The sequence below is a fragment of the Lycorma delicatula genome, chromosome 1 (assembly GCF_047948215.1).
Source record: "Lycorma delicatula isolate Av1 chromosome 1, ASM4794821v1, whole genome shotgun sequence".
NCBI classification, from domain to species: Eukaryota; Metazoa; Arthropoda; class Insecta; order Hemiptera; family Fulgoridae; genus Lycorma; species Lycorma delicatula.
Window position 1 is genome coordinate 234,275,026 of NC_134455.1, and position 23,462 is coordinate 234,298,487.

At 28.2% G+C, this 23,462-nt stretch overlaps 1 protein-coding gene across 2 annotated transcripts in view; it reads right to left on the minus strand.

Moving 5' to 3' along the window:
• LOC142318262 (alpha-tocopherol transfer protein-like) overlaps window positions 1–22,695 on the minus strand; it is a 60,306-nt gene extending 37,611 nt beyond the window's left edge. Inside the window, exon 1 of one of the 2 annotated variants that reach the window (XM_075354828.1) lies at window positions 11,962–12,065. The gene's annotated coding sequence lies outside the window, so the exon portion shown is untranslated. Of the gene's footprint in view, window positions 1–11,961; window positions 12,066–22,559 lie in introns of those variants that run through there. The other variant, XM_075354827.1, reaches the window with a different exon arrangement.
• Window positions 22,696–23,462: the final 767 nt, after the last annotated feature.

Here is a 23,462-nt window from a genome sequence, read left to right on the forward strand (position 1 = left end):
GACTGATGAGTAGAATTTCATTATCCTGGATACTTTTAAGTGAATTTAGTAAACTGATTACGCGGGGACAAAAAGCGACAAAAATATGAAACTTTCAAATAATGGTTGTAAAATCGAATTGTTAATGCACATTTTTACGGTAACAATTTTTTCATACCAGGAATCAAATCTTGGTCTGTTAGTCATAATTAATTATAATCATCTTTTTGTTTATCATAAAAATGCAAATGAAGAAAGTTTACTCTACCGGACAATAATTTTGAAGTCGGAACAGATTAACTAACATTGTGGATTCCGGATCTTGAGCAAGTAATATTTGTAATTTTTACTTGGACTCAAAACGACTTTTTTTATCCAACGACTTAGCAAACTTAGCATTTTCTGTAGTTAATTACATATTTACTAATTAAATAACAAGTAATTTGTCATGAACTGTAACGAATAAATTATTTACTATTTTCCTTTCTTATAACAGAAATAATTTGGAGAACTGTATAAAAATTTAAAAACAATTAACCTTGCTGAAAAAGAGACAAATTTATTCATAACTTCTTTTGTTATTATAAAAAAAAAAAATCATGTAATACGCTATATATCTGATGTTAAGTGTGTGATAATATCTTCTTAATTTGCATTACCAGTATTATAAAGATAGGCTTAAAAGGAAAGAAATATTTTAATGACTTGAGTCTTGTGACCTTGAAGCCTAACACTAAAGATTATAAAATTAAATATGTTGGTGTACTTAAGTACTTAGAAGTACTGGTGTACTTAGAAGTAGTTTTTGATTAAATTAAATCCTTGATTCTCTTAAAAGAATCAGGATTTGTAAAAAAAATATTTAATGCAGTTCAAACTCTTCTTTATTAATGCAGCTATAAAAATAGAATTAAAATTTAATTCTTTAAATCCAGTTAAAGTTTGTTGCTCTTGTACGGATTTGAATACTAGACAGTGGATATCGGTGTACGTTTGTGGTTGAGGTTTAATTAACCACAATTCTCAGGAATGGTCGGCCTGACAAGTAAATGAGGTGTCAGGACTACACCTCATTTACATATCATACCATCTTCATTTCATTTGGCCTTGAGGGTTTGCTTATTGTTCACTAGTTGAACAGATTGCAACGTACATATTAGGAAAAAAATTAATTCTTTGCTGTTAATACTTTTTCTGTATCTTTATCATCTTTCAACTGCAATGTGTCTGAGACATCCAACATCTTCTATTATTTATATTTATATTATTTTAAACGAAAACTCTAATTTTTAAAAGAAAACTAGAACTTTTAAAAGAAGATTTTAAAAGCAAATCAATGTTTGCGTCATGTAAAATGAAAACACTTTTATTTTCAAATAGTTATTGACTAGTAGAATCGTGGTCCATTAAAAAATTTTGGTCAGGAACTCGGCAGACTTAATCAATTAATAAGAAAATCTAAGCGGTCAGCTAACTAACTGGTAATGCTGAGGGTATTTTTAAGCTTGTTTAAAATACGAGAAAGTTAAAAAGTGTACATTCAGTAGTGAGTATTACACAACACCCACACACACCCGCGCGCGATACGGGAAGACAAATATCTCACTTCCTTATTACTTTTATATTATGCTATTGTAATATTCAATTTAAATAATACATGAAGTTGTTGAAGAAAGTGAATAAAATAATTTTCATTGAAATTAAATAATTGCACGTCCTTGCAGTGTTTTGTCTGTATCCGATATAAAATAAATACTAGTTTGTAAAAACTAGTATTTATTCTATTCACTGTAAAGTGACTATTCACTGTAAAGTGAATTTATTGAAATACTCTCAAACAAAAACTTAAATCACCATTCCTTCTCCAAAAATAAAAATAAATTTCTCCTTTTTCCTAAATTTCAATTTTTAAATCCCCAATTAAAAGATTCTAATTCTTTATTTGACTCTAAGTTCAAAAAGTCAAACTTTTAAGAAGAGTTGGAAAAATATTGTTTTTTAACATTTAATTTTAGAGCGTTTCATTAAAAGTCTGTTTTACTGCGTTAAAAGTAATTTTTTTATTCCCATGTTTTAAAGAGTGGCCTTTTTTAGTTAAAAGTTTTTAGTTTTTTTTCTTTTAAAATACGGATAGACCTAACAAATCTTTATTTTGTAAAGGCTGAGAAAAAGAATGCATAGAAGCGATTTAAAAGGTTGTTATCGGACGTGAAGTAAGGATCTCTGGAATATTGGATTATGCATTACTTTTTAACCTAAATATTTTTCAAAATAACTTTCTTAATATCCTTGAGAAATTACTTAGAATGTCAAAAACACGTGAGACTTAATATAATTTTGTTATGACAATCAAATATTAATTAATACATGACAAAATGTGAAAATATGTCTTAAAATCGTACAATTAAGTTTTTGTTAAAAGTCTTCTATCTACGTTATCTGCAAAAAATATCAGAATCATCATGAATATTTTCTAGAAAAATGAAAAACGGATCATCGAATTTGATTAACTATTTGGAGAAAAGTAAGGCTTGAAACAAAACTTATAAAAAGAGGAAAAAAAGGATTACATGGCTCGAATTGAGAAATATTCCGAGATGTTTAATAACCGTAAGAAGTTTAAGAACATCTTCTTGGTGTGACTGATGTGCGTAATTCATTGTTAGTTGACGAGTAATATATCTCGTAACTGATTAATGAAGAAAATCTGTCTACATAAAAATAATTGTCATCATTCCTGAACGGCTTTTCTGTTTTCAATGAAACTCTCAGATGGATGTGGAAGTAGTTGAATTTTATTTAAACAAGCTATATGTATACAGCTTTTCAAAAATAATCTGGAAGCCAACGCTCCATTCTTGATGAGAAATAATATTATCATTTTCTCACTAGAATAAAATAATCACATTACTTTATTATTCTTCTTCTTCTTGCTATCCTGGATAGGACTTAAATCTGCACCGACTTTAGACAGAAATCATAACTACCTCTTCAGCGGTCTTCCCACACTTCTCTTTCCTCTTGGTTTGTAATTAATCACTTGTTTAACCCATCATCATTATCCAGTTTAGATAAATGCTGAACGAATTCTCCTTGTAACGCGCAAATTGTTCGTTAAGAGAGAGAATATAAGGCCGTTGAACCGGTCTACGTCCTTGAAGCCGGATGAGGAAGAAATTGATGAGGAAGAAATTACCTACGGCGAAGAGGGCGGAAGAGCCTAGGAGGTGGGTCTCCGAATGAAACCCAGAACGGGTCCAGGATCTCTTTGGTGGCAGCCCCACCATAGTCTTCTCTACAAAGCGTCGAAAGTGCTTTTAGAGGAACTCTTTTCTTACTCACAATCTTCATACAGAAAATCAGGACAGGATTATTGACAATAATAACCAGAATTAAACATTTTGTTTAAAACTGAACAAACAATAGTACAATCAATTAAAAAATAGTAACGATTAAAAAAAATAAATAAATAAAAACGTTAAAGAATTCATGTAATAATTGTAGACCTTCTTTTAATAGTAAAATTTATGAGAAAAATCTGATGTGGTCACCACATGAATTCCTTACACGCTTATTAAACTACATATACACATTTTTTACTGCACTCATTTAAACTTATTTCATTTGAATGTGAGATACGATCCTCCACTTCTTTAATAAAGTGGATAGTTACACAATTGCTGAAATATTAGTTTTTATTAACATCAAATATTTATACAATTATTAATTCAACAATCTTACATGAAATATTAGGATAGAGTAAAAGTCCCTTTATTACTCGTATTACTAGATCAGTATTATTCTCATCTTTGTTAGTTGCTGATTAACAAAAGTTTCAGATATCTGATGTGTCGTATAAATAAAAAATAATAATTAAACTATTCCGTTTAGTGAACTCCTGTATTACTGGTTACAAATGTTAATTTCGACCTTACGGTGTAAAATATTCAGGTTTTGTTATTGAATTATTTGGTGAATAATCAAAAATGAAAAAGAAACAACCATACAGGAAAAGAAAGATAACACGAAGAAATATATCTTAAAATAACGACAAGAAGATGAATATTAAGAGAAAGAAAATGTTAAAACCAAAGGAAGAATAAGAAGATAAAAATAAAGATAAAAATCGTCCTCTTTATAAAAATAAAGAGGACGAAAACGTTAAGACCAAGGAAAGAATGAAAAGATTAAGAGAGGATGATGAATATAGAGAGAAAATTTGAAAACTAGAGAACATGTACACAGATTAAGATCAGAAGAATTATATCAAACCAAAGAGCGATTAAATGATTGGCAACAAAAAACAAATAAACGAAATGATGATCAACGCTGACTTAGGGAGAATATTGTGCGACAATATCAGAGGAGTAATGAACTAAAAGATAAGAATTTTTTGTAATTTATTAAAGATCGGGCATGTATGCCTCAGTGTATATATTGTTCTTGTGAGGGTCTATTTTTCAGTCAATCTGTAGTTAACTTTAACGTAGATAAAATTAAATAGAAATTAAATTAGAAAATCCAAAATAATACGATTCTAAATTATAATTTTCAATTAATGCTAAATAATCAGATGTTTCACCAAATCTATTACATACACACATATATATTAATGTCTATTAAATTACATACACACATTTTTAAAAGTACATAAAATTTTATTTCATTGAAAACTTTTATTTTTTTTGAATTATTATTATTGAATAATTATTTATTGCAAAAATTTATTTTTACAATCACGGGTTAATTATTAATAAATCAATATATTTAAATTAAAAAAAAGTTAAAAAAATAAATTTAAAAAAATGTTAAAAAAAAGGAGATGAAGTCTGATTCGAACCGATGTGCCTTTCCCTTAAAGATCAAAGTTCTCATTAATTAAAATTTCGTTTGGCTATAACTTTGTAACCAATAAAAATACGTATCACTAATGACATATCGTTGAAAAGTTCTCAACGTGGGCTGATTACTGCAGTTAAGAAAAAGTTAAAAATCAAAATTTTTTGGATTTTGGGACTTTCATTCTAAATCTAAAATTTCAACATACTACGGCTAATCGTTTTTGAGTTATGCGAGATACATACCTACGTAAGTACGTACATAAAATGGATATTTTCGTTAAAATCTGAAAACCGAAATTTTTCGCGATCACAATACTTTCTTTACTTAGTACAATGAAGTAAAAAAGAAAAAAAATATTGCATGTAAAACACTTATTAAAACAGAAATTATTCATATATAATTTTATAATACATATTGTTAAATTCGACGCAATACATTTTATGTACTTTAACATGATTTTAATAATATGAAAATGCATCGTTTTTAAATATTAAAATATAACGATAAAATTAGTACCAAAAACAAACAAAACTACTTTTAAAAAATACCAAAATAAAAAGTGTAAAAAAATTATTTTTAATAATTTCAAACATTATTGACAATTAGAAAAAAAAGCTGACAACACAGTTGTAGGACTTTCCCGTCACGCGGCTTACTTACACAACTTAATTTAGCACGTTAGTGCTACACTAGCGGTTCTTGTAGTAACAGGGGGTACTATTGATGCAGTATACCCACTTCGCCGCTAGTTTACGGAACTTTCTGGAATGGGGGTGCGATTTTGCAAAAACGTTTTTTTCCAAATATTATTTTTTAATTCTTCACAAATGTGCCTAAGAAGACCTTAATTAAGCAAAATCTCGAGATACTGAGGGTAACCTTGCTCTACAGCCTCATCCCCTTGACCTTTTAAGTTGAAAATTTAATGGTATCAATGTCCCCATATGTAGAAGTAATCTGACCAAGTTTGGTTAAAATCGGTCCTATAGTTCTGGAGATATAAGGTGATTTAGAGTGCGACACCGAATACACACGTACGTACGAACATCCGGAAAATTTCCAGCCAGGTGTCAAAACGTCAAGAACCGGTGAAAACCACATATGCCCAAATTGCACCGATTGCAATACTTTCGCTTCTAAAGCTATAGCGCTAAACGGAAAAGTAATTACAACAAGCATACGTTTTGATCACTTTCAAAAAAATAATTAAAAGTAATTAGATCCATTCAAAATATTTCTTAAATTTCATACTGACAAATTTGAAACACTATATTTGAAAAACACACAAATTAGTGCAGTTTTTAAGGAAGGAAATAAGTAAAGAGAATAAATAAAAAAACTACAAAGATAAAACAAAAACAAATAAATTGATACTTTTGAAAAATATTACCAACTAGAAAATATACACAATAAAACTTTTTACGTATTTAGAAGAAATAACATAAATTTCTTACATTTTTTAATAATTATCAAAACTCTATTTAAAAAAAAAAACAACACATAATACGGTTAAAAATGAGTATATAATTTTTAAATAAAATTATAATAATTTAAATCCTTTATTTATATGTAATATTTTGTAATTCTGCAATTACAATATGCTTTATAATGTAAAAATATTTTTTGTTTTCTACCAGGATCAATTGATGTTCTTTTAATTCGTCACATTCTTTTCTTTTGGTGGTCTTTTCTTTTTAATGTGGTCTGCAAAATATTCTTCAATATGTTATTTCGTTTTTTCCATGGTTTTCACTTTCTTCCTTTTTTAATTGGTTTTTAAAGGTTTAAAGTTTTTAACAGGTATAAACATTATTGTTTATACCTGTTTTCTGATCTTTGTATTCTTCTCGCAAATATCACTGTTTTCTAATTTTTTCTTCCCTCTAACAAATTTTCTTCCGTATTCAATTCGAGTTCGTCCATGATTTACTTTTCCACTTCATAACCGATCCACTTTCCATAGCTGATTATATTTTACTAAGTTTTGGTGTTTGGTACACGTCTTCGGGAAGTGATACTTATCTCAATGTTTGGCCTATAAAGACAGCTAATTTTTATGTTAGTGTTAGTCGTGTTCAATAGCGATGCGATAGTAGCTAAATGTTTTTTGAGTCGGAAAGACTTAATTGCATAAGAATGTTTCAATCCACACTTTTTTCCTACTTTTTATAAAGTTTTGTTTTCTGTAATAGTTCATTTTAGTCCCGGTAACCTGGAGAGAAATGGATGTTCTCCATTTTGGAATAAATGTTTTCTTGACTTAATAGATAAATCGATGTGGCTTTCTTTCAGTCTTAAAAAGCGCTGACTACCCTCCTCTATGCTTTGAATACGTTTGAATTTTACATGAAGATTGGTTCTGTTTTAGTAATTGCTTTTAAAAACGTTTCATAACTGTGACGTGTCGGCATTATGATATGTCTGAATAACATTCTCTGAAACTCGCTGATCTTTTACATTTAGTAAGAGTACAATGTAAAACACAGTTTCTATAAGTTCTTTACATGTGACATCATTTTGTTTAACTTAATTTGGTTGTCTTTTTTCAAAATAATTTTTAATTCTTTTTACGTCACTTGGAAGAGGCGTACGAGGCATAACAGAACCTTGTTCCACTTTTCTTTTGTTTAAATCACTTGCAGTTACAGAAGAGGTATATTACCAGCTTGATTTAACTAATTAAGTACGGTTTTAGCAACAGAAACTGTAGAATCCGCTTTTTCTTTTTGGGAAGAGAATAATAGGTGATGGCGACATTTATATAGCAGCCTTTTATAGAGGAGGCTGTGTTCATAGGTGTATCAGAAAAATCCTTTTTCTGAATACCCGGAAACTATTTCCGCAGCCTGTACTAATAAATCACAGCATTCTGATTTTAAAGTCAAATGATTTTATTTTTTTAATTACAAAGGGAAAAATATCATTAAAAGCATATCTTTATCAAAAGCAACATTAGAGGATCTTTTCTTATTATATAAAAATATAATCACACTCATACCCGGAAAACCCTGATTTAATTTTTTATTTATCTTTATGTTTTTAATTGAAACACTCGGCGAAAAAGAAATTGATTAATTTTGTCATTATGATTTTGTTGACATTTTTTCTTATGTCTCCGCAAAGGTTTTCGAATGAAAAGAAAACCGTAAAAAATATGGATGTGGTAAATAATGAAGTTCAGATGCGGAATAAATTTTTTTTATTGGCTTCTTACAAGTAGCTCCTGTATTTAATAAAAAAAAACCTTTATTTCATATTAAATTAAAGAGGCGTTCCGCTTATGCTGTTTTTTCTTTATTTAGATTCTGTTGAATATCACTTTTATTTTTATGCCATCTTGTCAAATACCTTTCAAACTATTGACGAAAGTTTCAAAATAAAAAAAAGAAGTGTTTATCCCTAGGACATTTTAATCTTCAGGCTTCACTACATTTTTCTTTAGTTTTATAAATTATGTGTTTTGTTTTACATTACTTATATGTATATACATGTAAACTACCATAATGCAATCCGCATCATTACCACTGTTAACCGGCCGGAGGCCAGATTCACAAGATGTTCTTCATTGAAGTCGGTTTCATTGTATTCCTCATCATCGCAACTAGTGGACAGTCTGTATTCAGGATCAGCACCAATACCATAGAAGGATGCACAAAATAATAAATATTCGTGTGAAATATTTTCATCTTCTATTTTTTCCGGTCGAAGTTTTCTATACCTGTGCAAAGAAATAAAAGAAAACAATATAAATAAAAAAATTACAGGTGGCAGGAGATGACTTTCTGCTAACACCAGGGAAAAAGGCCAAAATTGAAAAGACTTCGTCCATTTTAAAAGCCGATACAGACTTTCAAAAAGGTTCACAAAGAGTTTTGTCGGTCTGTTAATGAGTTTGTGAGCTTAACTGTAGAACCAGCATTTCATAAAAAAAACAATACAATGCCACGAACATACTTCTACTACATGATCCATCAGAATTTACTTAACAAGCTATATCTTTTGATAAGCTCTCCATGATGTAATTATGTCTGGTTAGAGTATTTCTCTTTTCTCCAGCATTCTGATCCCGTAGGGAAGACACCTGCCTTATGACGATCCTGGTCGTCGCACTAACCCCTTCGTTCCTAGTCCCGATGAGCTTTACCGGAGGTCATCTTTTATATCCTTCTCCACAGTAGTTATTCTACACGTTTTTCAGATATTTCACTGTTCTCATAATAATAATAATGGTTGGCTTTAATTTTATATAAATTTTTTATTTAATCTCTCAAAATAAATATACCGATTTTTTATTTTCTAAACAATTCCTGACTGAATAGCGGTTAATTTGAAAATGAACAATAACTTGAAAAACATGTGTAAAAATTTCCAAATTTGTCGCGATAACGTGAAAAGATTTTCAGCAAGCAACTAATAAGTCATATTTTTAGAACGATGCCGTAACATCCTTGTACAATGTGAATCTGTAATACTCTCTGATCATTCGTTAAATTATTGATTTCAAGAAGGTAATCGGAACCCGAACTTTCAAGTTGTAGAAAATGTTTGTTACTTTGACGTTTCAGCCTACTTTTTATGAATTCGTTGGACAAATTATCAGTTCTACCTTGGTGGCGTTCATGAAGTATCACCATCAGTCATAGAAGTAGTAAATATTTTTTCCAGAAAGAAATCAAAGACAATAAACAAAAATAATTTTTTATACCTTTTAAGGTATAAGTAAATCTACTTCTTAAATACGTTACATACCATGATTGAATTACCATGCTAATACATTTAGTAATATCAGTACTGAACTTTTAATTTACATCCTCTATTTAAGGCCGATGAAGGGAAAGACAAATTATTTTTTTAAATCCTGGCAATACTATTTTACAGGGATGATGTTGGTTAAATGTCAAACTATTAAAATTAAAAACTGTTACAAAACTAAACTATTACAGTTCTAAATAAAACTAACAAGTTAAAATAAAATTAAGTTAAAAAAATGATCTAGTCAATAAAATTTTTAACGACACAAACACTTTGCGCAACGTAGGTTATAAAAATTCCTTGATCATTCCCTGAAATATTAACTTGAGAATAAAAAACGTGTAAAATGTTTTGCAACATATAATATTGCGTTACTTTCTCGGCATGCATGTTGCAGAATGACATTGACTTTTTTTTCTTGTTTAACCTCCGGGAATAACCGTCAGATGTTACTTCAGATGATGAATGAGAATAACACGTATGGTGTAAATGAAGTGTAGTCTTGTACGGTCTCAGGTCGACCATTTCTGAGATGTGTGGTTAATTGAAACCCAACCACCAAAGAACACCAGTATCCATGATCCAGTATTCAAACCCGTATAAGAATAACGGCCTTTACTAGGATTTGAACTTGGAACTTTCGTCTTCGAAATCAGCTGATTTGTGAAGACGTGTTCACATTTAGAGCAACCCGGTGGGTTAGAGTGATATTTGACTACCAACTTTGGACGAAACGTCGGTTAAACTGTTCGACAAAATGCCACGTTGCAAGTCTATATTTTGTTTGTAGCAAACAAAGTTCTACAACGGAACTGTGTTCACCTGTATATTAACTTTAGGTGTAGGATTTAATGCAGATTTGTTGTTGGAAGTCGCTACACAGTTTAATATTTATAAGAAATTAAAATAAAGAAAAAACTGACCGTTTTACCATATATCTGTCATTCTTTTACAAAGAATGCGTTTGTTTGTTGCAAACGAGTATATTGTTTGGCGTAGATTGGTATAGCTCGAGAATGTACCAGAGATTACATCTCCATGTTCACGAACAACAACTGAAGGAATCGAACAATATCAAACGAATTGAATACTACTTTGGTGAGACGTCATGGAATGGATTTATTCGATAAAATGTGTTTAGTAACGAATCGATGTCAACAGTCGGAACAACAGATGTTGGTCGACAGAAAATATCCGTTTTAAAATAAATTATGCTATTTAATTTTGCTCTGCAAGCAGACGAACGTTATTATCGTCTGGAGCAAGACGGGACAATGTGTTTCTTGTGATACCATGCAGTTTCTGAAAGTAATTGTTGCCACCGCTCGATTTCAAAAGATTTGTGTCCTCCCACGATTACCCGATTGACCAGTGGATTTACTTCTCTGGGGATATCTTAAAGGTATATGAACCGATAGAATCCACTTACTGTACTAGACTTGAACGGGGTTATTACGAGAGATTATACCCATGAAGCGTACCATCCCAAGCAAGGTGGCATCCAATATAGTCAAGAGGGGCGTGCACCTGCCTTGAAATGTCCATCCGAGTGACATTTCAATACTTACTCTAAACAGGTATTGTAAGTTAACATGTTGTCAGAGTATATCTCACTTGATATTTATGTTATAATATTATATTTTTATAATACATAATAACTGTGATGTACGGCCTAAAACACCTGGGTATAATAATTAGGGAGTCCATATTATGTAAGATCTATATGCAGATCTAATTGTGGAAACAATGTTCAATATTAAAGGATATTTGATACCTATTTTCCACGCAATGCCATTTATTTTTTTTCCTTAGAAGCTGTACATAGAATTTTGTTTTTGAGAAAATTTAATCCATTACATTTTCTTATCCTTCTTGGATACTTGCCTAAGGTCATTGCCATTACCTCTTAAATGTTATCCAAATAGCAAAGGTCAAATATTTCACATTAAAAGCCGAAGCAAAAGCATATCGGTGCTTTTCCACGGTCTACTGGGAACCAAGCACTTATTCAGGATCAATAAAAAAGAAAACTACTGAGGAATTCATACACATTATTTCCGTTTATGGACCTGTTCATTCCCACGCTTGACTTGGATTTAACGTCAATCATCTTGTATTACCCAGAATATATCATGCGTAAAATGAAAAGGTAAGGTATGAGTTCACTAACTGTAAATAAAACCAAAAAATTACTTTCATGATGTGAAACTCCCTTATAACTTCAAACATCTGAAAATATTATCATCCATGAATTATCGTTACATTGTATTATTACTTTTCAATTTTTATTTCAATTAAACTTCAAAGAAATTTCCAGTTATGCAAATGAAGGAATCTAAAATGTCTGCGTATAAATAAAACTATGAACATAATAAAGAAATTTCTTACCTTTAAGATGTCTGAATATAAAGTTGAAACAGGTATTGGATCTCTTATTGTCTTCGGTATTGATAAAACTTGATGTCACCAACAATGATAGCTAAACTGAAACAGATCGGTTAACGCAGCACAAACGACTCCCGACGACTCATTATGAGCGAAAAATATCTTTTTTATTTTATTAACTGCACAGCTAGCCAGCGAAGCGGCAACGTCGCAGGAAGCTGAGAAATCGGCGAATTAAAATACAAATTATACTTACAGTCGGCGTCCAGCACATACAATGGTATTTTGACGTTACACTGAAAGGTCAGCCGTATGTAATTTTTTTTTGACTTGATGATATTACTACATAAGCTTGAGTCTTGTGCGTGGGATATGAAAAGGAGTTTTGAAGCGTGTGAAAAATGCTATGCCTAACCGGGAGTCGAAGTTGGAACCTCTGAATGAAAGGCCGAGATGCTACCACGACGCCACAGAGTTCGGTTGAAAAGTCCATAGGAATAAAGCAAATGTCAAGATTTTAAATTCATCTTTTTTCAGAACCAAATACAAAACAAGCTGAAACTGTATCAAAACTTGCACATTAGTCTGTTAAATACCAGTACTAGCCACAATTTAACGAGGACTTCCAAAGTTTAAATGATGCGGAAAAGTTGGAAAGAATGTTATTTTAATTATAAAAATAATTCAATATTTAAATTAAATAGTAATCTTAAAAATAAAATAATCTACGACGTACTAATAAAAAATCTATGATTTATTTTAGAAAAAAAAACACGTTATTTGTAAAAATAAATTTTTTTTTGGACGAAATTAAATAAGTTAATTTAAAAAAAAAGTACTAGAAAGCATAAAAATGGTCGCTATTAATAAAAAGAGTAAGAGCGAGATAAGAGAATTTGGGCAACGATTAGCAAATGCAAATTTTCCCCATTTCCAACTATCCTAAACGAGATATTCCCTAGACTGTAAATACTCTTCAGATAAATATCTAAAAATAATTTTCGGATTTTTTTGAATTTCGGTCTTTCGTTCACGGTAACCAATTATAACTAATATTTTTAAGATGGAGGCCGACTGTTTTGAGACCCACATTCTTAGATCACTCATAGTTAAGGCCTGTACTGCTCAAACTGTTGCTGTGAAGAAATTACAATATACTGATTAATCAATAATTAATATATACCTGCAAGTTATCCTGTCTAATAATAATAAACACATATTTCTTATATAAACGAGAATGTCCTGACTGATTCACTGACTCATAATCAACGTACAACCAAAACTATTATAGGTAGAGACTTGAAATTTTCAGGGCACCTTCGTATCTTTAAGTAGGGGTGCACTAAGAAAGAATTTTGCGAAATTTCGATTTTAAGGGGTTCAAATCGATAAAAATAAATAAATTTCATGTTAACAGCGCTATCTGTTGGACGTAAAAGCAACATACGCTATAATAAATATATTACGATTTCATTGCAATGTTTCCGATATGTATGTCCGCTATAGACTAAAAAACTACTGGACCGATTTACCCTCGGGGAAGAAGGGAGAAAGAGAAAAAGGAAAAATTGAAAAAGGTAAAAGGGATGAAGGGGAAAAGGAAAAACGGGAAAAGGAAATGGAGAGGAAAAAGATAAAAAAAGAGGAAAGAGGAAGGGGGAAAGGGAAATGAAGGAAGAGGAAGGGGATTAAATACATTTAATTAAAATTAATTTTATATTAATTAATATTATTTTATGTCATTTAATATTAAATTAAATTTAAAATAATTAAATTAAAATGGAATTCAAAAATTAGAATATGTAAGGCAAATAATTGAAGAAGTCAGATGCAACAAATTGGTTGAGATTAAAAGCGTAGGTAAAGCATGGAAATAAAGTAATTCACTAGATCTGTCAAATAAGTAATATTGTGTGCGCGCGTAGAGCAACAGAAAAGTGTGTGAGTGCTCCAGAAGAGTGCCGTTAAATTTTACAGCTGTATTTCTCTGTTTAAAATAATGAAAAAAGTTCATAATAAACATGTGTCCGGAAAATGCTTTGTTTTTAAATTAGGAATATCAAAGAATTTTACCATGATTTCTGCTTAACGGCAAAATGAACCTATACCGAAATTCATCGAAAACCGTGGAAGAAGGGTGAAAAGGAAAAATCGGAAAAGGGAGAGAGGAAAAATTCGAAAAAGGTAAAAGGGAAGAGGGTAAAATGGGAAGAAGGGAAAAACAGAAAAAAGAAAAAAAAGGGTAAACGATGAAAAGGAAATGGAAAGGGAAATGGGGGAAGTGGAAGTGGAAGGGGAAATAAGGGAAAGAGAAACGGAAGGAAAACGGGAGAAAATGGGAAGGGAGAGCGAAGCGAGCCATGATCCTCTGATCGTGACGGGAAGCGCAAGTAACCATAGTGCACGGATGAACCCACAATGGGGATGCTAGATTTGGAATTGTAATAAATTTTTTGTTTATCTTTATTAGACTTTTATGTTGAACTATTTTATTTCATTCATAAAATGGGTTGGTCTAACAAATATTGTTCAATTTTCTTATCTTCCTTTCTTGTTTTCCTTTATTTAATTTTTGGGCAATAATTCATTGTCTATTGTATATTCCTTCAGTATCTTTCATAAAAATTTTTATTTACCGTTTTATCAGGATTTAATGAAAATCTAAATATAATATTGTTGATTTAATATTTTTTATTTATAAAAAAAATAAGTTTGTTATTAAAAAAACATTGCGAGTGAAGCTACATCTATATTGTGGGTGAAATCGCGACGGGGTACGCTAGTATATATGTGTAAATAAGTAATAAATAAATATGTAATAAATAAGTAATAAAATATTCCTTTTTTGTAAATACGTAACATAAAGATTAATAACAAATTAAAAAAAAAACTTAATAATTTGTTTTTTTTTTTTACTTTTGTACTGTGCTTTTTTTAAATTACTTTTTTAAATCTTTTTAAAAAAATATTTTTTTATTATTAAACTTTAATACATAAAAGATTTTTCATAAAATGATTTTTAATTCATAAAAGGTTTTCATACATAAAAGATAAATTTATTATTACTGAGTAGTTATTTTATTTTATTATTATTTTAACATATACATAGAGAATTGCGCTAAAGTTGTGGAATATTTGTTTCATCTCGGCCTCTACTTACATAGGAACGTTTTGACACGGCGTTGGAAAGTACTTCGTTAAAGCAGTACTCTGGGTGTGCTGAAATTGCACCGATAATAGTGTTTCAAAAATTAACAAAATATAATTCTTTCACTTTATTAAACCTAAGCAAATCCTATTTTTGTAATTTTAAGTAGTGCTCCTTAACCAGTTTTTCTTTTAATTGTTATTTTTTATTTTAATTACAGACTATCTTATAAAGAATTTAATATTTTGAATTCGTAGTATTGCTGATTCGTCTTGTTCATCATCATAGAAATTTACTCGACCGAAATTTAAGAAGCTATTACAAATTCTAAATATTCTTTTAATAGGATTAAATAAAACTTAATTCTCATGCGATTCACTGAGTTTAATTTTTTAGTTTAAATTATAGTTTTCATTGTAAAGAATAACCAGCTGACAATCAAGTAGTTTCTTATGATAGATTTATTATGAAAAATGCCAGCCCAAACTGACGCTGGGATTCTAACCCAAAACCTTCAGGATGAAAGGAAGGGACACAACCACTCACTACGGAGATCGAGAGTAAATAATATTAATTTTAAATGTTTGAAAGTTGATTATCTGATATTGAAATTTATTTTATTTTACGAGTAATATTTCTGCAATTGACTACAATGAATTATATACATCCTTTTATTTTTTTTTTTTTAGTATTCAACACGCGCAATACGATTGAACCCTACAGGGTTCAATTCTGTAATATGTTTAATAAGACATGTTTTTACTTTTTATGTGTAGTATATTTTAATTGAAAAATACTTCCGACTAATCATTTGTCTCTTGTTGAGATCGGACTTGTTAAATACTTTACAAAATACCTACCGTTCTGGAGTAATAAGGTTCCTTAAACGCGTTAATTAATTTTTTTTACAAGGTTATTAAAACACTCTATAAGGTAAGGTAAGATTTTTACCCAATTTCCGCAGTTGACTAGAAATAAATCTTTATTAAAAAATTCGGAGGCGTTTACGTGAGCCCTCCTGTGCAGTTTCTCACAAAAATTCGTATCTGTGGGTCTCTTCATTTCTCCTCTCCTGCACTTCATATTTGAAGCATACTTCAGTTTTAATGAAATTAACGAAGGGGATTACTTTGTTATTGTTTTACATTTGGCCAAGTTGTATCAGAAAAATTAATCATAAAAGATTTCTGATTTTGGGAACACAAGCTAATTGGCCGGACTGGTGTAACATTAAAAGTAACAGGCGCTTGATAAAATTTTACCATATTTCATTGATTCCCTAAGCATTCTGTAGGCTAGATTTTAAAAATTTTGAAAATTATTATTTCTTTTTGAGATAACAAACCGAAATTTTTTGACTTGCTTATAATTCAGTAGTGAGTTAATAAGTAAGTATAATTTCTTGTAAATGTTATTTCTTTCCTTTACTGCTGATACAAAGAAATGTACTCGATTTAAAAACAATCAATAAATGCTTGTGTTTGTATACAATTTTATTAAAGCTGCAAATTATATGACGAATAGTAAACTTGTGTAAAATCAGCGTTGTTATGTGATTTTAGTATAATAGGAATATTTGTAAATCGTGTCCTTCAATAGTGTAGTGTAAGCTGTTTTTAAAATTTTAATTATATTTCTTGCTTTTGTTATTAACAACACAAGTTTTAAATTTATAGTTACATACGTTGTTATTTATGTATGTGTATGTGCGTACATTAAAAACAATTACTTTTTTATGAGTATCACATAAAAGTGGCGTTTTTATTATGTATAAAATAAAATTTCTATTTTAAAATATTAGCATTATAAACATTGTATCAACAAATTATTTCTTACAAAAATATAACTTTTATTTAATTATTTACTAAAAAATAACCTTCTGTTTATTTTATCGAACAATTGCTCACATAAAGCTTCCATCTACTTTTTAACAAACAGGTGTGGAGATAAGACCTGTTGCTGTTTAACTTGCCGATAACATTATCAAAACCAGTTTATTTAAAAAATTCTAACAGGTACATCAGCAATACAGGATAGCTTAAGATTATAAAAAAAAAAAAAAAAAAAAATACTTTTTAATACTTTTTGGTAAGAAATTTCGAAATTAAAGGTTTCCTTACCAAATTACTTTCTTTATTAATAGAAAGTCATGTACATTTCCAGCTTCTTATGAAAGTCAAAGTATATATCTCTATGATAAATGTTTCATTAATTAATAATAAAATTTTATTTTTATCAAAGTATAAAATTAACCTACAAAAAAACTACATCAACAAATTAAATTATTTTAATCACTCCATCTTAATTTCAATAAAATTCGGATTGTAAATTTTATGTCTATTCCATCATACAGGTAGAAAAGTATTAAGAAATTCTTGTTTTATAATACTTTTTTTTTATGTTTCAGTCGGTCTGTTTTAAATCCCGAGTGCTTATAAAGGTACTTTCAAAATTATTTAAATTAAACAGGATATATTTATCTTAAACAATAATAAATACCTTATTCTCTTGTTATCAATAGCTTTAGATTTATTTGAAATTATGAAAAGTAAGAGGATTTTATGTTTTGTTAAATGGATATGTGTACAGCATATCGATTAAATGGATTCTAACTTTTAACAATTAAATTATTCAATTTATAACTTTAGAATTGTTCAATTTGATATCAGTTTTTAATTTGGTACAAATGTACTAAAATAAATAATATTTCAAATTAACGAAGATCGTCGTTGCTTAATATAATTTTTTTTTTTTTACTTAAAAAGCGGGTTCGTCATAAACTTATTACCTTTTAGTATATCAGTCTTCAGGTTCTCGTCCGTGTAAATGTTAAAAGGATGTTGCAAGGATAATTATTCGATTACCATAAAGTTTTCTACACAGTATCATCTTATAAATATTTCGGCAGGATTTGAATACCGTCCAAACTTCCTCGGAATCTTTTTTTTATTTTTAATTAAGGTATGGAATGTTCATATTTGCATCTAAAAATGTAATGGTGGCTTTCTTTGAAACTCGAAAACTGATTATTAGTGAAACAAAAGGTAAATATTAAAAAATGTATAAAATAATTTATTGCTAAATAAAAGCGATTATACAGTTTTGCACAAAATAAATAATATTTTATTAGATTAAAATTTTATATTTCTTCGGTCTCAATCTTCGAAAAGAGAAGTAACATACCTACACGTTACCGTTTAAGCTATCAAGCTTCGATGATAAGGGGTAATATATTTTACAATTACTACTAATTACGGTTATTCAAATGTAAAAGGAGCACATTTTCTGTGAAAATAGACACGGAGCCTCACGATCCAGTGATTAAAATAAATTAAGTCAGTACATCTACTGAAAGAGAGAATAGATTATGTTAATAATGAAATAATATGAAGAAAAAATATCATTTTTTATATTTTTCGGGCTTATAGGTACGGAAATAGTTACAAAATAGCCATAAAAATAATTTTTTTAGAGGCTTCACAAACAGTAAACTACATTTTTATCGATATTTCATTTTTTTAAATAGCTTGTCAGGTATTACTCAAACATGGAGGAAAATACTGATACCTTATTCATAAACGATTAACATTTTTTTTTATGTAAACTAAATATTGAAACCTTATTTCCTAATTTTATTTGCAATTTGTAATCCTTTTACTTTTGTTTTCTTCAATACCGATTTCGAACTATTTCTCATAAACCAGTTGAAATAAAAATCTTAAATTTGTATTCTTTAAAAAGAATAGGCAAATTTATTTAAATAAATTTATTAAATGATATTTTATTAATTTTTATAACATTCTCAGGATTATTTCTGGTAAATGTAACATAAGAAATATTTTTTAACCTTTTATGACTTCTGTCCGCCATGTTGTTTTCTTCAAATCGATGATGATTTGAAAAAAAAATCGTTTTTTTATGAAATTAGCTGAATTTACTTATGTGAACCCAGTGTCACTAGCGATGGGACGCTAGGTTCACGTTGGTTAAAGATCTTCATTTTGTTTTGTAAATAATTTATAATTATTTATTGATTTATTACGTTAATAAATTACTTTTTAAACTAATAAGAATAATTATTTGAACATAATTTTATAATAAAATTGTTTAAAAATAATGAAGTATATTTGTATTAGATTGTTTAGAGCAACATATTTTTAAAAAATAACGAAAATACTAAACCGCATGTAAAGTTAACTTACGATTACAAGGTTTAATATTTTACTTTTATAATATGTTCTATGTGTAAAATATAACTGGAAATATGGAAATATTAAATTCCAGTTTTAAATTGGTGAAAATTACCTGAAAATTGTTGTAGACTTACGCTGTATGTATTATGGTAAAGGGAAGATATAAATTCGAAGAAAGTGCCTATCTAACTGTTAGACGTTTGTAACTCTTAGGCGTAAGAAATAAAAATTCTTTTAATGTAATTAAAAAATGTAAAATAAATTGTTAATTAAACCTACTGCACATAACAAGATTCAATAAATTATTATTTTTGTTTTTTAATTAGAAAAAGAAATACGACGAAATAAAACAATATCACGACATTTTCCGAGTTATTATAAAATAGAAGGGTTTCCTTTAAAGAAACCCGCAGGATAAAAACTTACACAGCATTAATAAGCAAGGTTAGGAGCATTTGCTATCTCGAATTACATACAATAACTTTTATCCGGAAGCATATTTAATCATCATCAATAATGCTGTAATATTAATATCATATACTTTTCCTCGTATAGAAATTCATCATTGGTAAAAGATTTATTTGATTTTTTTTGTTATTTTATGTGTATATAAACAACACACAACCCTTACTCTACATACACACACACACACATATATATATATATATATATATATATATATATATATATGTGTGTGTGTGTGTGTGTGTATGTATATTATATTTATATATATATATATATATATATATATATATATATATAATTTATTTAATATTTATTTATATATAATATATAGTATTAATACAAATTTAGTAATATGTATGAATGTGTAAATGTAAAAATTAATAGGAATAAATTTTAAGTAGAATAGCGTAGATAAAGAATCTAAGCATTATTTTTAAATCTTGTTTAGGATATGCTCATCTGCAGAAAAATTATTAATAAAATGAGAAAATATTGATCGGTACAAAAACGATGAACTATTTATTGCTTTGTTGTTAAAAATATAATATAATTTAATGCCCTTGGAGGCGCTACAATAAAGGAACAGAAATAAAAAACATTTGTAAGAAACAACCACATAAAGTTCAAGCGGGTATTTAAAATAATTTTCTAAATTTTATATTTTCCAATAGAAAAATCTTAAGTAAACTACTTCATTTGCTTAATGAGCGATTTATTTTTTTCAAAATAAATATTTCATAAGGTAACATCTAATAAACCAGAGGGCACCACACATTGAATAATTTTTTCTTAAACTTTACAATTTAACACAGTACAATATAAATTATTTATGTTATTAATTCGTAATTGAGATAATGTTAATCTAAGACAATTGTAAACGGGAAATAAGTTAAAATAATTCTCATTAATTGTTGTTGAATCATTAATTAATTTGTTTGCCATTAATTTGTTTTTGAATAAGTGTCATTGTTAATTTAATTTAAGTGGTTACACCCTTAAATTACCCGAGAACGAAGCTCATTTATACCGATTTCCGTATTACTGATCCCTAAGATTTAGAAAATAAAAAAATTAGCACTAAAAAGTAGGGGAAAATTACTGTGATAATATCAATTGAAACTAGAGTTCAAGATTTAATTAATGATCTTCCACTTTACCTATCTATACTTTGAATCTTCAGCCTAAATACAATTGTGTTCGATATGGTACATTAATGGCAGATATATCAAAAGAGGAGATAAAATAGAATGTTAAAAGATTTTAAACCCTCTCAGTAAATCACGACTAAAATCAGCACATTGAGTACCGTACTAATTTAAGTAACCCATAGCTACATAAATTATGTAATTATAACTTTTTTACGCTTTTAAGTACCACTATCCCTTGCTTCCGAATGGATTATTTCGGAATCCAATGTTGGAAATCAGTTCCTCATCTGCTTTCCATCATTCATCTGATTTAAAACTTTGGTTGTAAATTCATTCCCAGTGTTTGAACATACCCCGTAGACAATATAATTGAAATACAATAATAATATAATATTACATTGTAATTGCATTCGTTTTACACGTTGATATATATCATTCTAGATATCTAACTGATAGAATTAAATTAGTGAAATTATAATAAAATAAATTTAAATAAATAGTACATAAAAAATAAAGAAAAAAAAGAATTTTACAATGAAAGTGTGATGTCAGCGCATCATTGTTTGATATATATGTGAGTTAGATTATTTTACTATAATATGTTATGTTTCAGATATAATAGGAAATGCTTTATTAAACAAAAAAGTAAAGAATAAAATACATTTTTTTAAGAAAAGAAAAAAATATTTAAAGAATGTTCTTATTTAAAATGCTCTAAAATGTAAAAATAATAAATTAAATTGTTAAAATAATGTTAATTATGTAGTTAAAAGCAAAAGCATGGAGTTGTCATTGTTACAACTAGTGAAACAGTTTAACATTGATTGAACCAATAAGCTTATTTATTACTATTAGCACCTTATGGTTTTATTGCTAATTATATAAGAACAAACTTATTTTGAAGGCTTAAAAAAATATGTTTTACTTTTTTAGTGCATTTATATATATATATATATATATATATATATATATATATATATATAGGTAAATAATTTAATAATTATTTTTAAATTAATTATTAATATTAAATAATAATAATTATTATTATTAATTAATAATAATAATCAAGTTATTTTATTTTTATAAAAAATTATAATAATATTAATATTTTTATTATAATTATATTATTATAATTATTATTATTAAATATAATTATTTTATTTAATTAATATTATTTAATAATTTATATATATATATATTTGTATATATACACTTATATATATATATATATATATATATATATATATATACACACACACATATAAAGTTTCGTAGTAAATAATTCATACTATTAAAAAAGAAGAAGATTTTTCTACAAATTTAGCTTTAATAACACTAAAATAAGAAGATGTCTGGTAGCTTATTAATGTTCTTTGTGTTTACTAATTTATGAAAATGAAATCTGAGTGATAGTGACATTACTGGGTTGTCGATAAAGTCCATATATTATCCGTATTATAATTCTCACAAAATTTACCTGCCTGTAATTACGATAAATTTTACAAATTTAAATATAGAAAAATCTTTTTTGGGAAAGATAATTTAGTGATATTTGTGTTAGTTAAAAAATTGTAATACCTATATTCACTGATCATCATCAATATAAGACATAGAATGCTTTACTAATTTTATTCAGAGTTTACTTACGTTGCTAGGTGATCCCGAAGGAGGTTGTGTTCAGACTAAACGATGAGGATGCAATTTAATTCGCTCGGTACTTGTGAATGATGCAGGTATTATTTGAGTACGTGTGTGATAGTGTATGGGATTGATGAACTAGTCGCAGATTATAAGTGCTGAACCCGACCTGTGTAGCATGATACCCAAGGTAGACCACGTAAAATAGTACTAAACTATGACTCCTATTACGTCATCAAAACCGATAGTTTTACGAAAACTGCAACAATTTTTTTCTTATAGCACCCCAGTTATTATTTCCGGTCTTTTTAATAGTCACCTTAATAAAGTTTAATTAGTATTTTTTCTAATAGTTTTTAATGTTTATAATTTTTTCTTTAGTTTTTTAGAATCCAAATTTTTTCTTGATGTGATTAACCTCCTCGTCTGATGCTTTCGTTTCTTGTTTCCCACTCCTTTTCTTTCACTTAACTTTTTGTACTGCAATTTAGAAAATCGCCTAAAAAAAATTACGGAAACTTTTTGTTTGTTGGGGTTCGAAACTGATAGCCCATTAAAATAAATTTAAGATGAAAAAATTGTTGACAAAAATCTTAAAGAATTTCACCCGGGATCCAGAATTATTTTAATTTGGATATGGGCGGAAGCGAGGCAATTCTCAAACCAACTTTACTATTTTTAATATTTTTTGTGTCCCTGAATTATATTTCAAAACTATCTATAATGTGTCACGGTTTAAAATAGAAAGTGTTATTTTTTGTCTCTGTAACGATAATATTTACCTTTCTGTTTTTTATTTTTATTAATATATTGCAATATGGTGTCCTGCTAAGATAATAATTTTTATAAGCTCCTATGAAGATGATTAGTATTGACATGATTTTTGTATTATTCTTCAATTAAAATATACGT